This window comes from Arachis hypogaea, chromosome 5 (genome assembly GCF_003086295.3).
Source record: "Arachis hypogaea cultivar Tifrunner chromosome 5, arahy.Tifrunner.gnm2.J5K5, whole genome shotgun sequence".
Lineage (NCBI taxonomy): Eukaryota > Viridiplantae > Streptophyta > Magnoliopsida > Fabales > Fabaceae > Arachis > Arachis hypogaea.
In genome coordinates this window covers 57325738-57342636 of record NC_092040.1, presented here as the reverse complement: position 1 = coordinate 57342636, position 16899 = coordinate 57325738, and positions in this window count along the sequence as shown.

Genomic DNA, 16899 nt, shown 5'->3' with positions numbered 1-16899 from the left:
AGATAAGAAAAAGATTTTGAAAATCAATTTTAAAAAATTTTCGAAAATAACAAAAGGAAAAAGAAAGGATTTCATTTTGAAAAAGATTTTGAAAAGATAAGATTTTTAAAATTGAAATCTTGACTTGACTAACAAGAAATAACTTATTTTAAAAATTTATGACTCATTCAACCCAAAGATTTCAAAATTTATGAGAGAAATAAGGAAAATATTTTTTTTGATTTTTTTTTAATTTTTAATGATAAGAGAGAAAAACACAAATATGACCCAAGACATGAAAATTTTTTATCAAAACCAATGATGCATGCAAGAACACTATGAATGTCAAGATGAACACCAAGAACACTTTGAAGATCAAGATGAACATCAAGACTTATTTTTAAAAAATTTTCAAGAAAAGAAAAACATACAAGACACCAAACTTAGAAATTTTTCATGCTTAGAGACTATGAATGCAAAAATGCATATGAAAAACAACAAAAGACACAAAACAAGAAAATATGAAGATAAAACAAGAAGACTTACCAAGAACAACTTGAAGATCATGAAGAACACCATGCATGAATTTTTCAAAAAATGCAAGAATTTAAAAAACATGCAATTGACACCAAACTTAAAGATTGACATTGACTCAAACAAGAAACACAAAATATTTTTGGTTTTTTATGATTTTATTAAATTTTTTTTTGGATTTTTCGAAAATTTATTTTTAGAAAAACGAAAACAACGACATTTTTTTTGAAAAATTTTTGAAAACTTTTTGAAAACAAAATAAGAAGAAAATTACCTAATCTGAGCAACAAGATGAACCGTCAGTTGTCCAAACTCGAACAATCCCCGGCAACGGCACCAAAAACTTGGTGCACGAAATTGTGATCATCAACAATGGCGCCAAAGACTTTGAGCTCTCAAACGTGAATCACACTTTGTCACAACTTCGCACAACTAACCAGGAAGTGCACTGGGTCGTCCAAGTAATACCTTACGTGAGTAAGGGTCGATCCCACGGAGATTGTTGGTATGAAGCAAGCTATGGTCATCTTGTAAATCTCAGTTAGGCAGATTCAAATGGTTATATTGGTTTTCGAATATAAAGATAAATAAAGCATAAAATAGAGATAGAGATACTTATGTAAATCATTGGTGGGAGTTTCAGATAAGTGTTTGGAGATGTTTTGTCCCTTCTGAATCTCTGCTTTCCTACTGCCTTCCTCCAATCCTTCATACTCCTTTCTATGGCAAGCTGTATGCAGGGCGTCACCGTTGTCAATGGATACTTCCCATCCTCTCAGTGAAAATGTTTCAAATTCTCTGTCACAGTACGGCTAATCATTTGTCGGTTCTCGATCATGTCGGAATAGAATCCAGTGATTCTTTTGCGTCTGTCACTACGCCCAACACTCGCGAGTTTGAAGCTCGTCACAGTCATTCCATCTCAGATCCTACTCAGAATACCATAGACAAGGTTTAGACTTTCCAGATCTTAGGAATGGCCGCCAATAATTCTAGCTTATACCACGAAGACTCCGATCTTTCGGAATGGAGGCTAAGAGATACGCGCTCAATCTAAGGTAGAACGGAAGTGGTTGTCAGGCACGCGTTCATAGGTGAGAATGATGATGAGTGTCACGAATCATCGCATTCATCATGTTGAAGTGCAGTGAATATTTTAGAACAAGAATAAGCTGAATTGAATAGAAGAACAATAGTAATTGCATTAATACTCGAGGTACAGCAGAGCTACACACCTTAATCTATGGTGTGTAGAAACTCCACTGTTGAAAATACATAAGTGATGGTCCAGGTATGGCCGAATGGCCAACCCCCATGTAGGTCTAAAATTGCATACACTGATTAAAGATCAATCCAAAGACTAGACGCCTAGTACAATAGTAAAAAGTTCGATTTATAATAAACTAGCTACTAGGGTTTACAGAAATAGGTCTTAGTGCAGAAATCCACTTCCAGGGCCCACTTTGGTGTGTGCTTGGGCTGAGCTTGAGCTTTACACGTGCAGAGGCTTCTCTTGGGGTTAAACGCCAAGTTGTAACGTGTTTTTGGCATTTAACTCTGGTTCGTGACGTGTTTCTGGCGTTTTACTCCAGAATGCAGCATGGAGCTGGCGTTGAACGCCAGTTTTGCATCATCTAAAATCGAATAAAGTATGGACCATTATATATTGCCGGAAAGCCCTGGATGTCTACTTTCCAATGCAATTGCGATCGCGCCATTTGGAGTTCTGTAGCTCCAGAAAATGTATTTCGAATGCAAGGAGGTCAGAATCCAACAGCATCAGCAGTCCCTTGTCAGCCTCCTATCAGATTTTTGCTCAGGTCCCTCAATTTTAGCCAGAAAATACCTGAAATCATAGAAAAACACAAAAATTCATAGTAAAGTCTAGAAATGTGAATTTTTCATAAAAACTAATAAAAAATCCCTAAAAGTAGCTAGATCTTACTAAAAACTACCTAAAAACAATGCCAAAAAGCGTATAAATTATCCGCTCATCAGAATAATTCCAACCACTTTGCTGCCTTATCTCTGAGTGAGAAAGGGAACAAGAGTAGTTTGTAGATGTCAGGTTGTACCCCGTTTGACTTTACAGTATCACATATCCTCAAGAATGTGCTGAGATGTTGGTTGGGATCTTCTTGGGCACTCCCTCCATATGAGCAATTATTCTGAACAAGTGTGATGAGCTGAGGCTTCAGTTCAAAGTTATTGGCATGAATTGTTGGCTTTAGGATGCTGCTGTCACAATTTCTTGGGTTTGGGTTGATGTAGGAGCCTAAGACTCTCCTTTCTTACCCATCATGATTGACTGGGCCTCCCCTGACATGGTTATGAACTTCTTCCTCATGATGATTCTCCATATTCTCCTCCATGTTTGTTTCAAAATACTCTTCCTCTTCCTCAGCACCAACGACTCTCTTCCCTTTTGCTTCCCTCTTTAATCTAAGGAAGGTCCTCTCAGGTTCATAATCAAAGGAAGTTGAAGCCCCGCTTCTCCTACCTGTCATACAACCAATCAAGGCAAAAAGCATGAAAGAAAATGGATGAAGAAATTACTATTGTTAGAATAGTTGTTAGTGTGAGTGGTGGAATTGATCAAACAGTTAGAAGAGTGGAAATATGGACACTAATTAAGATAATCAAAGAAGAAGGAAATAGAGCTCAAAATAAAAAATGCTAAATAAAGAAATTAAAATAACAAGGAAATTAAATTGCTTAATCTAGCTCTCCAATAAATATAATCACTGTCATATTTAAGCCAATCCCCGGGAACGGCGCCATAAAACTTGATGACCAAAATTTACTACCCCTTTCAAAAATTAGTGAATTAGTTCTTTTGGCAAGCACACCAAAATTATCGCCAAGTAATAACCCACAGTGGAGTGGGATCGTATCCACAGAGATTGGCAAATCCAAGCAGTTTTAATTGATTGATGAATTAGTCAAGCAGATCAGTAAGATTGTGAAGTGCAGAATTGTAAGTGATGACATAAATGTAAATGACTAGAATATAAAGAAAAGCAATAAAGTGCAGAAATGGAAATTGCAGAATGTAACGTGCTGAATCATAAATGACTTGAATGTAAATGGGAGTGGGGAATTGCTGAATGTAAAATTAAGCTGTAAAGAAATGGATAGATAAGAATGGGGAAATTCATTGAGATTGGGAGATGTTGTCTCTTTGGATCAAATCTAGCTTATATCTTCTTCAATCATGCAACTCATTGACCTCTTGGCAATCATGATTGATTGAGCCCCAATCCCTTGGTGACTCAATCTCTCAGATCTTGATCAATAGCCAATTCCTTGGTCTAATTGCTCATGAAGAGAGATATGCTTGATGACAAGTCATCATATACCTATTTTTCTATGCTTTTTCATACAAGAAATTGATGATTTGTGCTTAAATATTGAATGCTTTTGTACTTAAATGATATATTTTCTTGATATTTTAATTTTATAAATCTTGTAGAAAATAAGAAGAAAAAGAAGCAAAGAAGCACAAAAAAAGGAGAAAAAAAGAGCTTTGGGGTACACTTTGAAGTTGGGGTACACTTTAGAACCTTAGGCCACGCTTTTAAAAGCGTGGCCCATGACCAAATTAAAGAAGAAAACGACCAGCACGCACACTGCCCTGCCCTTGCCAAGGGCAGGGCAGAATCATGATGAAACAAAGTGAGGTTGGAGCAAATTTTCGCTAAGGTAAAATCTGGGCGCTCACAGCATGACCATGCCTCCTTCAAAGGGCTATAACTTGAGCTACAGACGTCCAATTGATGTGCTTCCAGTTGCGTTGGAAAGCTTACATTCAGAGCTTTCCAACGATATATAGAAATCCATATTTGGCGTACAATTGAGGCAGGAATAAAAGGCATCTTTAAGGGCCAAAAACAAGCAAAAATAAACCAAAATGCTTCCACCAAGGCTCGAAGAGGGAGACACAAGGAAACCAAGGAAGTCTGCCCTCAAGGAGAGCAGAATGCCCTCTTGGAGGGCAATGTCGTGTTTTCTTCATGAAAATTCAAGGAAAAATTGCAACAACTTCCTCCACCAAGTTTCGAACACAAGACCTCTAGGAAGCCAAGCCTTAGGCGTGAATTAGGTGCCAAGAAGAAAAAGCCAAGAAATGGACTCCATGGGATTCGAACTTGGCACTCCCCAAAGAAAACATTGCCCTGCCCTCCGCAAGGGCAGGGCAGCATTTTGGTGATGCACACACGCGCACAAGATTGGCGCACCAAGGAGTTTCGACAGCAACACAGCAGCACGCACGGGCATCATTCTGGCGCACCAAAAATTTCTGCCCTGCCCTCCACAAGGGCAGGGCAGCATCCTGCAAGCATCAGCGCCCAACTCGCACGCACCAACGGCCACACACACCATTTTCTGCCCTACCCTCCACAAGGGCAGGGCAGCCTCCTGGGAGCAAACACTCATGGGCCAAAACTCAACCAAAATTCCATTTAAATTCAATTCCTCTCTAAATTGAATCAAGGCCAACCAAACCCATTTCTCCTCAAATCCAAAAGCAGGCAAAGCCCACATCATCACTCAAAGGCACATGGATCAATTAAATTAGGATTTTTATTTTTGTAATTTGTTTTAATTTCATTTTCATTTTTTATTTTGTAAAGCCTATATAAAGGCATCAATTAGAGCTCGGAAGAGGAGGCCGGCTCCATTAGGGAATAGTAGATAGCTCTCTCTTTTAATTTTCCTTTCTGCTTAAATTTTGGATCAAGAATTGAAGGAATTCTGTTTCAATTCTCCATCTAAAATTCATTTGTGTTCTTCTGCATAATTGAGGAAATTGAGAAATTGGATCTGATGTTTCTTTTACTGCTTTCATCTTTCTTCTCTTCTGCAAGTTGTCTTCTACTTTGATCAAGGAAGGAATTGAGATCTAGACTTGTTTTCTAGTCTCTTTGATTCCCTGAGATCTTCAATTTTATTTTGCAATTGAGTTGAGTTCTTGGCTGCTCTTCTGTTTTTACTGTTCCATTGGTTTTCAATTTACTTTCAAGCAATTTAATTCTTCTGCACTTGTTCTTCATTTTACATTTCTGTTCATGATCCCAATTGATCTATTGCACTCTTTAATTTCCAGCACCTAACCCCCCTTTACTTTTCATGCAATTTACTTTTCTTGTAATTTAAGTTTCAGCTATTTTATATTCTTGTTATTTAAGTTTTATGCAATTCTACTTTCTGCAACTTTAAATTTCCTGTCATTTACAATTCTGTTGGCTACATTTCATCCAATATCCCTTCAATGTTAGCTTGACTAAACTAATCACCCACTAAAGTTGCTTGATCCATCAATCCCTGTGGGATCGACCTCACTCTTGTGAGTTATTATTACTTGATGCGACCCGGTACACTTGCCGGTTGGATTTGTGTGTTGGAAATTTGTTTTTCCATAAAACACCATCAATGCTTGGTCCCTAATTATACCACACACCCTCATAGGTTCAGGTAAAGGAGGGATTATATATCACGTATCCCATCACCAAAACCCAGATTCTACTCAAGTGTGAGAAGGGATTTCAAGCATGGTTTCATGTTTCCTTTCCCAAGGTTCCCGTGAAACCCAATTGCATTCAATCTCTTTCCCAAGATAATTGAACACTAAGCATTAAAAACAAAATTCTTTCTAGCAAATCAAGAGAAGATGAAAGGAAGAAGAATTTCACTATTATCAATCCATCAAGTACAACAGAGCTCTCTCTCTCAATGAGAGGGACGTTAGCTACTCATAGCTTGAAAAGTACTCAATAGTGAAGTGTAAAAGTGGATCTAGAACTAACTGCTTAACCCCTCTTCAGTACTCCTTGGGGGTATTTATACTACTCCTAGTAAAAATAAAAGAATTACAAAAGTGAAAAAGGGAAAATTACATTTTGGAGGGAAAGAAAACACTCAACAAGCGTGACTTCTTAGCTGGCGTATGGCTGGCGCTCTACCGACGTGTCACGTGCCCTTAAAACTAGCTTGGCGTGCCACGCTTAATCCTTCAAGTAGCATGCTCGTCTCTCTATCAACCTTGGCATGCCACGCCTTAGAACTCAAGTGGCATGCCATAGTGGAAATCTTGTGTTGGCGTGCCACACCTTCGAGCTCAAGTGGCACGCCCTTTGCTTTTTCCACTTTCCTTTGCTTCTGGAAACTTGAACTGGCGTGGCACGCCCAGGGTCTGGCGTGCCACGCCCTTGTTGTGTGCTTGGCTAAGCTCCTCTAGAAAGTTGCACTAGCGTGGCACGCCTAGGGTCTGGTATGCCATGCCCCTTTCTGAGTGAATGGTTCCTCTGTTTGGCGTGCCACGCCACGAACTCAAGTGGCACACCGCAATGCTTCTTTGCCTTCTGAATGACACTAGCGTGCCACGCCTGGTTGCTCAAGGGGCACGCTTAAGTGAAGAATAGTGAATGACGTGCCACGCCTTCGATACCAAGTGGCACGCCCCATGTAATTGGCCTTTTCCATCCTCTCTGGAAACTTATACCAGCGTGCCACGCCTAAAGGTGGCGTGCAACGCCCATGATCTTGTCTTGTTCCAGTAGTTGGTGTGCCACGCCTCGGCCTTCAAGTGGCATGCCATAGTGATATGCTCGGATTAGCGTGCCATGCCTTCAACGCCAAGTGGCACGCCCAATCCTTGCTCATGTTATCTTGTGCATTGGTGTGCCACGCCTGGTTGCTCAAGTGGCACGCCTAAGTGAGGTTGAGAGGTTGGCGTGCCATGCCTTCGACTTCAAGTGGCACTCCCAGTCTTCAATTGCCTTCAGCCCCTTCTTTGGATCATTGTGCCAGCGTGCTACGCCATGCTGCTCAAGTGGCACGCCCATGTATTTGTGCACTTTTCAAGCTTGGAGTGCCACGCCTGGGTCTTCAAGTGGCACGCCAAGGTGACTTTTTAGAGCTGGCGTGCCACGCCTTCGACACCAAGTGGCACGCCATAGTGGAGGTTCTTCTTGAGATGGTGAGTTAACGTGCCACGCCCCTTTGCTCAAGTGGCACGCCCATAGTAGTTGATGAGTCAGGCGTGCCACGCCCAACCTGGTGTGCCACGCCCCTTTTGTGTCCTCTATTTTGCTTTCTGGAATTTTGTACTAGCGTGCCACGCCCAGTCCCTGGCATGCCACGCCTACATGCATGCTTGGATCTCCCCCCTGGAATTCAGTACTGGCGTGCCACGCTTAGCTCTTGGTGTGCCACGCCAGTTTCACGCGCCCAGCTTCTTGTTTGTCTTCTTCCCATTTTTGATGCCTTTTTTACCTGAAATTCAGCACAACTCATCTCAAAGTAGTGTACCATAATATTCATCAAATAATGCATGAATTGTACTAATCAAATGAGTTTTGTGCTCTTTTATGGCCTTCTTTATGCAAGAAAGAAGGGTAGATGATGCAAGTCATCAAGAAACCACCCTAATTTTGGGTGGGGAAATCAACAAGACCAAGGCCAAGACCAGAGACGCCACAACCACAATCCCAACAATAATGCAACTCACCAACATCCCTCACAGAGATCATATCAACACCCACCTAATCACCCTTCTCAACATCCATATCAAAACCAACATGACCACTCTCAACATTCTAACCTTAACCCACCATCACCAACCGAAGATAGACTCTCCAGAATTGAGACTTTACTTGAAGATATATGTAAGGAAGTCCAAGACAGCAGAGTGTTCAAGGATGAAGTGCGAGCCAATATAAAAAACCAGGGAGACACCATCAAGAGGCTGGAGTCCCAAGTGGGGTATCTATCTTAACAGTTTCCCAAACCTACTGAATGTTTCCCAAGTGACACAGAGAAGAACCCAAGATGAGAGGCAAAGAAAGTAAGATGGGAAGAATGCAAGATGATCACTCTAAGTGATGAGATGAGTGTGGCAGAAGCAAACACACAAACAGAACAATCTCAAGACAATCCAAAAGAAAAACATGAAGAAAGAAATCAAGCACCCCATCCCACACACAGGGAGGAGCTAAGGAAAGAGGAGACTCTGAACCCATACACACCTTTTCCCCAAAGGCTCAAGGGTGGTGTAGCAAGGAGAGTATATTCAAGGTTCCTCGACATGTTTGCATCCCTTCATGTGAACATACCGTTCATGAAGGCTCTACAGCAGATGCCCTCATACATCAAATACATAAAGGAGCTGCTAACCAAAAAGAGTTCACTGAAGGGTGGGCAAACAATAGTGATGAATAGGGAGTGCAGTGCTCTCATCCAAACAGAGCCACCTACAAAAAAAAGGACCCAGGGAGTTTTCACATCCCCTGTGCTATAGAAGAAACAATGATTGATAAGGGACTCTGTGACCTAGGGGCAAGCATCAACTTAATGCCTCTATCCCTCATGAAAAAGCTTCAAATCAATGAGCTAACACCCACGGACGTAATCATCAAACTGGCTGACAAAACTCAAAAACAGGCAATAAGAGTGGTTGAAAATGTGTTAGTGAAGGTTGGGAACTACTTCTTTCCCATAGACTTTGTTATCTTGGATATGGAAGAGAATCACATCCATCCCATCATTCTTGGGAAACCATTCTTAGCCACAGCCAGGGCGCTTATAGATGTGGAGAGTGGAGAACTAATATTGAGGATACACGATGAACAACTCACCTTCAATGTCTTCAAACCCTCACAAGAAGCAGATTATGATAACAAAGAGTCAATGGAAGAGCACAATAAGGAACTGATGGAAGAGACAAGCACAAGAGCACAAGCACCACACCTGAGAATCCCTATGGATGACAAGCAATATGGTCAGAAGGAGCAACAGCCAAGTGTAACCCAAGAGGAGTTAGACCCACCAGAGTCACATGAGACAAGCAACAAAACCATCATAAAAGAAGAAACCACAAGGAGCAAAGTAACATGAAGGAAAACAAGGAAAAAGGCCCCAAGGGGATGGAGGAACAAGAATATTCCTATAGAGGGTTTCTCTCCAGGAGATGAAGTGGTCTCTACTTATCTTCCACTTATACCACCTCATCTCCCCACCATCCCATCTCAGCTGCCTAAAGTGTACACCATCAGCAAAATTCTGTCCTTAGAACATGTGGAGCTTCTTAACAAAGCCAATGGAGACAGATTCACTGCAAGAGGGGAAGATTTGAAGCACTACCAACCACCCTGACAAAGGCCAAACGTCAAGCTAATGACGCTAAAGAAGTACTTCATGGAAGGCAACCCATGTTCCATATCCTTTCCATTTAATCTTTAGTAGTAGTTAATAAAGCATGGTTCATGAATTCTAAATCAACTTTGACAAGCACTTATAAGACTCTCTACATGCAGCATATAGTGAATGACAAGGTTGGTGTTCAAGGCACACTAAGGGGGCTTGAACACAATTCATGTTATGTCAACCTTAGAGCCTTAATCAAATCTTTTTTTCACCACATGATCACAAACTAAGTTTGGTATCACCAACGTTGCATGCATGAGCACTTGAGTGGTCGGTTGGTTTGCATTCATGAATGGCTCTTAGTTAGTCAAAAGCAAAAATAAAAAAAAGGGTGGCTAGCCTCCAAAATTTTTCTTTTTTACCTCCACAATTCAAACTAATCTCTCTTTTCTTTTGTCTTGCATGGAATTTGAAGGGAGTGTTGGAAGAAATTGAAGGGACAACCAATTGAAGGGGGGTTCGTCCACTTCACCAAAGGAACTACACACTTGTCTTCAAGGGGAGTACCCTGGGAAGTGTTGCCACACAACATTGGGAGTAGGATAGCCTTGGAGACCGAACCAATCAATTCATAAAAGTGGTGATCCTTGTGCCTATCTAGTGCTAAACCCCAACCGTCCACCATTGGATTTTTCTATTAATCCACACCCTTCAATCTCATCATCCTCCTATATAACCCCCACTCTAACCCATTCTATGTGCAATTATCCTCTCAATCCATCTCTCTTCTCTCTTTCGAACACATATACTCAACACCTTCACACACCAATTCTTACTCATGGCATTATCAAGCTCCAAGAGGCGAAAGGGGAAGGAACCAGTGGAGAGCATTCCTTTCGATGGAGGACGATTCAAGACCGCCTTCCATGAGCTCCAATTTGAACAGATAAGACACAAGAAAATATTACCAGAGTTGACATTCTAGTTCAATGAGGATGAGTGCCCACAGATTAGAGAGAAGATTGAACAGAGGGGTTGGCAAAAGCTCACGAACCCAGAAATAAAGATAAATGCAAATCTCGTCAAGGAGTTCTATGCCAATGTGGCCAGAAAAGACACTACCAGGACTCCCACATTCAAAAGCTATGTGAGAGGAACAGAGGTAGACTTCAGCCCCAATGCTATAACAAGGACTCTTCAGCTAAGATCGCCACATTTTGATGAGCCTAGTTATCAAGTAAGAATAAGTAATGGCCCCGATAATGATGAACTTGAAGAAATTGTGAATGATATGTGTGTTATAGGATCTTACTGGGAAAGGTACTCGGATAGAAGACCGCAGTTCATTAGGAGAGGAGACCTCATCCCGGAAGCCAAGGGATAGTTTAAGCTCGTGAGGAGATCTATCCTCCCAGCCGCAAACAATTCTGAGATCAAAATTGCTCAAGCTACTATGGTACATTGCTTAATAAAGGGTAGAGGTATCAATGTGCACGAAATTATAGCTGAGGGAATCCAAGATTCAGTCGAGAAGAATGATCTGGGTGCTAGACTTTGGTACCCCAGCACCATCCTTAGACTATGTATGAAAGCTAAGGTGGTATTCAAAGATAACAATCCAAAATGGGTAAATCCTGGGAGGTTAGCTACGCTCCAGCGTATAACCTATGTGGCACCCGCTCAACAACAAAGAAGACCTTAGATAAGGAAAAGAACATCACAAGAAAAACCTCACCAAGAAGAACCTCATCAAGAAGAATACCAGCAAGAAGAGTACTACGATCCAACTAACATAAACTTGAATCACATTCAAGGAGCCATTGAGGATCTAGCAAGCAGTTATATGGAGGGACAAGAACAACAACTACACGTTCAATCCCAAAGGATGGATCGTCAAGAAGAACTGCTCTCTAATTGAATGAATCAACAAAGGGAGTGGCAGAAACAACAAATAGAGCAGCAACAGGAGCATTACTCCCAGCTCACCCAGGCCATCAATCAAGTAATTGAAAGGTAAGAATGTCAGGACAAGTGCCTTTAAGAACTCAACCAACGTCAGTTGTCTCAGATGAAAGCATTCAACAAGTTTAGCGTGCTCAATGAAGGACGGCAGTTACATCGGGAAGAGTTTAGCATAAATACTCAGGCTAAGTTGACTTATGTGGCTAGGTATATGCATAATTTGCACCCTGCCATCCCAAAATATGATGCAGTTCGCAAAGACCTAACAGAACAAGAGGAGGGGAAGGTAAAACAATAGAAGGAAGCATTGAAGAAAAAGATGGAGGATGCTGGTTTCTGGAAAAAGCTGATCAGAAAGCGCAAGGGAAATGGGGATTCGAGCAATCAAGAAGGATCCCAAGACAAAGGAAACAAAGGGACATAAGCATTCTAATAATTAAAAGGTGGTGGAGTTCCCTCTTCGTTTTATCTTTTTCAAGTTTTAAATAAGAAAAATCATGTATGAAATAGAACATGCTTCCATAGTAGCTTAGGAACTTTCAATTCTGCCTTTAAAATTTTAGTGTTTAAGTCTAAGTGTGTTGGTCTAGGTCCCTAGCTTTCCATTGTCATCTTGCTTATATGTATGCTTGTCTTTTTAAGTCAATTAAAAAGAAAATGTTATGAAAAACAAGAGTGGGTTTATCTTGTGAAGTGAGTTCTTAAGTTTGTGGTATGGTAATTAATTAGCTAAGTTGGTTCACCAACAAGGTAATTAGGCAATTATATGCTCTAAATCACATGCTTGGAACACATCTTATTGAGACTAACTAATTAACAAGATCCTAATAAGAAAAAGGGAAAGAACAATAAAAGTATAAAAAGGAAAGAAAAGTTATAAGAAATGAGGCTAGGCACCAAGGGTTTGAATATTGAGGCATGTGTCTGTGGTGTTCCTGTGCAAGGGATATGCTTGGATGAATAAGTGGTGCCTTATCACTTGGTAACTTGGGTTAACTAATCCGGGATTATCAGCTGAAAGTCCACTATTAAGAGCAACCTTTTCTACAGAGCACTTAGTAACCCAAAGAGGTGATGGACACCAAGGTCTCAAGAAAGAAAAGAATAACAAACCATGTGCCTGTGGTGTGCATGTCTGGGGGAAAGAGACTTGAGGGAGTAAGTCCTTAGGGGTGTCTCAACACCTAGCACCTTGAAGCAACTGGTTCGGGAGTGTTGGCTGAAAGCTTATCTTAAAGAGTCACCCTCTCACAGAGCACTGAACCTAAAAAGAATGCAATAAACCCTGGAAAAGAAGGGAGTATCAATAAATAAGAAGTCTCAAAGGATGCAATCAAGCAAGTATTCAAGGGTAGTATAAGGACCTGAAGACCAGTGAAGGAATGAACCTAAGTTGCTATGCATGAAACCCCATAAACCATGAACTTGACTTCTATAACAATGGATTGTTTATCTTGTTCTTTCATTCATTTTTCCTATGTTTCAGTACTTGCTTAGGGACAAGCAAGCTTTAAGTTTGGTGTTGCGATGCCAGGGCAACTTGGCCAGTTTCACTGACCTTTTCTTTACTGTTTTAGGGTAGTTTCATGCATTTTCTTAGTAATTAAGCAAGTTTTGGATGAAAATACACTTACACCTTGATTCAAGCAAACATTGTGAACTTTACATGATTTCATGAGAATTAGGTAGGAATTGAATGATATAATTGATGATGCATAATCTCATGACTTGGAACAGAGCTTTGATGCACTTTAATTGCTTGATTTCAGGACAAAGGAAGCAAGAAGGAGCCACGTTAGTTGTCACGTTAAGCTAATTAACGTGACCACTAACGTGGAATGGGGACAAGCTTGTAGCGTTAAGGGAAAAAGTGATCGCCAATAACGCCTTTGACGCCATCATAGCCCACGTTAGTTGCCATGTTAAGTACATTAACGTGGTAGCTAACGTGGAGGAAAAGAGGAGCTCCAACGTTAGTGGTAAAAGTGAATGCCACTAACATTCCACAAAGGCACATTTAGCCACGTTAAGAGCCACGTTAATCCAATTAATGTGAACTCTAACGTGGGGGGAGGAAGCAATCACCAACGTTAGTGACACTCACCTTTGTCACTAACGTTGGACTAAGCCAAGAGTGCCCACGTTAGTGTTCACGTTAAAACCACTAACGTGAAGAGTAACGTGGAGCTAAGCATGATGGGCCAACGTTAGTGACACTCACCTTTGTTACTAACGTTGGAGATGGCAATCACCACCACGTTAGTGGTCACCTTAATCCAATTAACGTGAACTCTAACGTGGGAAGGAGGGGCGTTTGGAGCGTTAGTGACAAAGGTAAGTGTCACTAATGCTCTCGAAGCTTAGGCATGCCCATGTTAAGGGTCACGTTAGTTACACTAACGTGAACTCTAACGTGGGGAGAAGACCCAAGAGCCAATGTTATTGAAAAAGGTGAACGCCAATAACGTTTGCGAAGGACCAAGAGGCAACGTTAGTGGTCACGTTAGTGCTACTAACGTTGAAGTTAACGTGGATCATTAGTGGGTTGGAACGTTAGTGGAAAAGGTGATCGTCACTAACGTTCTCGAACCCACATTTTCACTTAACGTTAACACTACTAACGTCCTAACTAACGTCCATGCCTAACTCACACTTTTCTCAAGCAAAGCTGATCCCACTAAAGATTGCAACTGCTTCAACTCAAGATCAAAGGCCCATATCCAAGACTTGAAGAACAAACTAGAAGATCAAGAAGAGTAGTATATAGGAGTAGTTTTGAACTAGAAAGGAGCTTGGCAATTTGGAGAACTACACCTTGTATATTTACTTTTCTGCACTTTTCTAGTTATTGGAGAATGTACTCTTTTCTACAATTTTCCATTTCCATTTCTAGAGCTATGAACAACTAAACCCCCTTTCATTGGGTTTGGGAGCTCTGTTCTAATTTGATGGATCAATTATAGTTTTCATTCTTCTTCCTCTTTCTTTTCTCTTGATTTGCTGGAAAACTTTTGTTCTTAATTCAATTGGTTAGTTATCTTTGAAAAGAAACTCTCCATAATTGGATCTCCTTTGAGCCTTGGAAAAGGGATGAGGAGATCATGCTAGAAATACTTTCTCATGTTGGACCAAATTGGGGTTTGGACAGATATAGTGACATGTAATCCTCCCAACACTTTGATTTGGAAATACATCTGGTATAATCAGTGACCATACTTCATCTCTTCCCATGAGCAATTAAATCAAGAAATTGGGCAATTGTTCAAGCTTAGAGAGATTGGGTTGCCAAGGAATTGGGATCCAATCACCTAAGATTGCCAAGGAGATCAATGAATGCATTGATTGAGGAAGAGATGAGAATGAATTTGATCCCGAGAATGCAACATCTCCTAAGCCTAATGAATCCCCCATTTCTAATCTTACCCATTCTCTTTACCTTCAGCCATTTATGTTCATGCTCATTTCCCCAAATTGCCATTTAAGATTCTGCAATTTACTTTCTGCACTTTACTTTCCCGCTATTTAATTTTTTGCAATTCTCAATTCAATTTCTGTTTAGCTCAACTAGCACATCTTTCCAACTAAATTTGCTTGACCAATCAATCCCTGTAGGATTCGAGCTCACTCTATTGTGAGTTTTACTTGACGATACTTCGGTATACTTGACGAAGGGAATTTTGTTGAGAGACAAGTTTTCGTGCATCACTCATGAAACCTAATTTGCATTCAATCTCTTTTCCAAGATAATTGAACACTAAGCATGAAGAACGAAATTCCTTCTAGCAAATCAAAGAGAGATGAAGAGAAGAAGAAATTTACTATCATTTAATCCATCAAGTACAACAGAGCTCCCTCCCCCAATGAGAGGGAGTTTAGCTACTCATAGCTTAGAGAAAAGTACAAGAGATGGAAGAAAATGAAGTAAGTGAAGTAAAAGTTCCAATACCTTTTTCACTACTCTTCAAGGGATATTTATACTACTCCTATTCTAGAAAATGAAAAATTACAAAAAGAAAAGAAAATTATAATTGATAACAAAAGAGAACAACCATTCATTAAAGGCATGTGAGTGGCGTGTGCGTGGCGTGTGAGTGGTGTGCCATGCCCAGCTCTCAAGTGGCACGCCCATATGGTGAGATTGGCTTGGCGTGCCATGCTCAAATCTCAAGTGGCACACCCATGATGAAAGTTGAATTGGCGTGCCATGCCCAAGGTCCAAAGTGGTATGCCCATGTGAAGATCTTCAATCTCCTCTTTTGGAATTTTGAACTGGCATCCCATGCCCAGCAATGGTATGCTACACCCTTGTTAGGGTCCTCAATCTCCTTCTCTGGCCACTTGAACTGGCGTGTCACGCCTTCGACCTAGACTGCCACGCCCCTTGCAATTTTTCAAAGACCCTTTTCTAGCCAGAATACCTGGCGTGCCACGCCCAGTAGTGGTGTGCCACGCCCATTGTAAATCACCACTTACTTCTTTCTGGTTCACAAGCCTGGCGTGCCACACCTAGCATTGGCCACACCCTTAGTAAAGCTTGAGATTCTTCTCTGAAAAGTGTAGTTGGCGTGCCACGTCTAGTATTGGTGTGCCACACCCATAGTGAAGCTTAGCCATCCATCTTCTGGAAAAAGATAACTGGTGTGCCACGCCTGGCCTTGGCGTGTCACGCCCATTGTAGTTCTTCATGGACTCTTTTCTGGAAACTATAATTAGCGTGCCACGCGCATTGAAATTCTTCATGGGTTCTCTCTGGGAGGTATAACTGGCGTGCCACGCCCATAGTAGTCCTTCAATTTTCCTTTTTGGAAATTATAACTAGCGTGCCACGCCCAATAGCTGACGTGCCACGCCCAATCAAGGATAGTGGCGTTTGCTTGAGGTGGCACACCCAGCACACATGCCCAGCTCCTTTTCTTGCTTTTTTCCTCTTTTGTTGCTCTTTTCACCTAAAATTCAAGCAAGACTCATTTCAAAGCAATGTCCCATAAATTCATCATATAGTTCTTGTAAATGCATCAAATGATTGAGAATTCACTACTTCTATGGTTCTTTTAGATGAGAGAAAGAGGTAGATGATGCAAGTCATCAACCATGATGGCTGAACCTTCATCAACAAAATAAGGAAGATTTCCTCACCTTTTTCAAGTTAAAATTGATGGTATCTTTCTTCACAAGGCTCCTAGATATGATTTTCTAAGTAAGAACATCAAGAACATAAAGTTTCTTTCATGAGTTCATCATGGCCAAAACTTCAAGGAGCAAAAACAAAGATCATACATC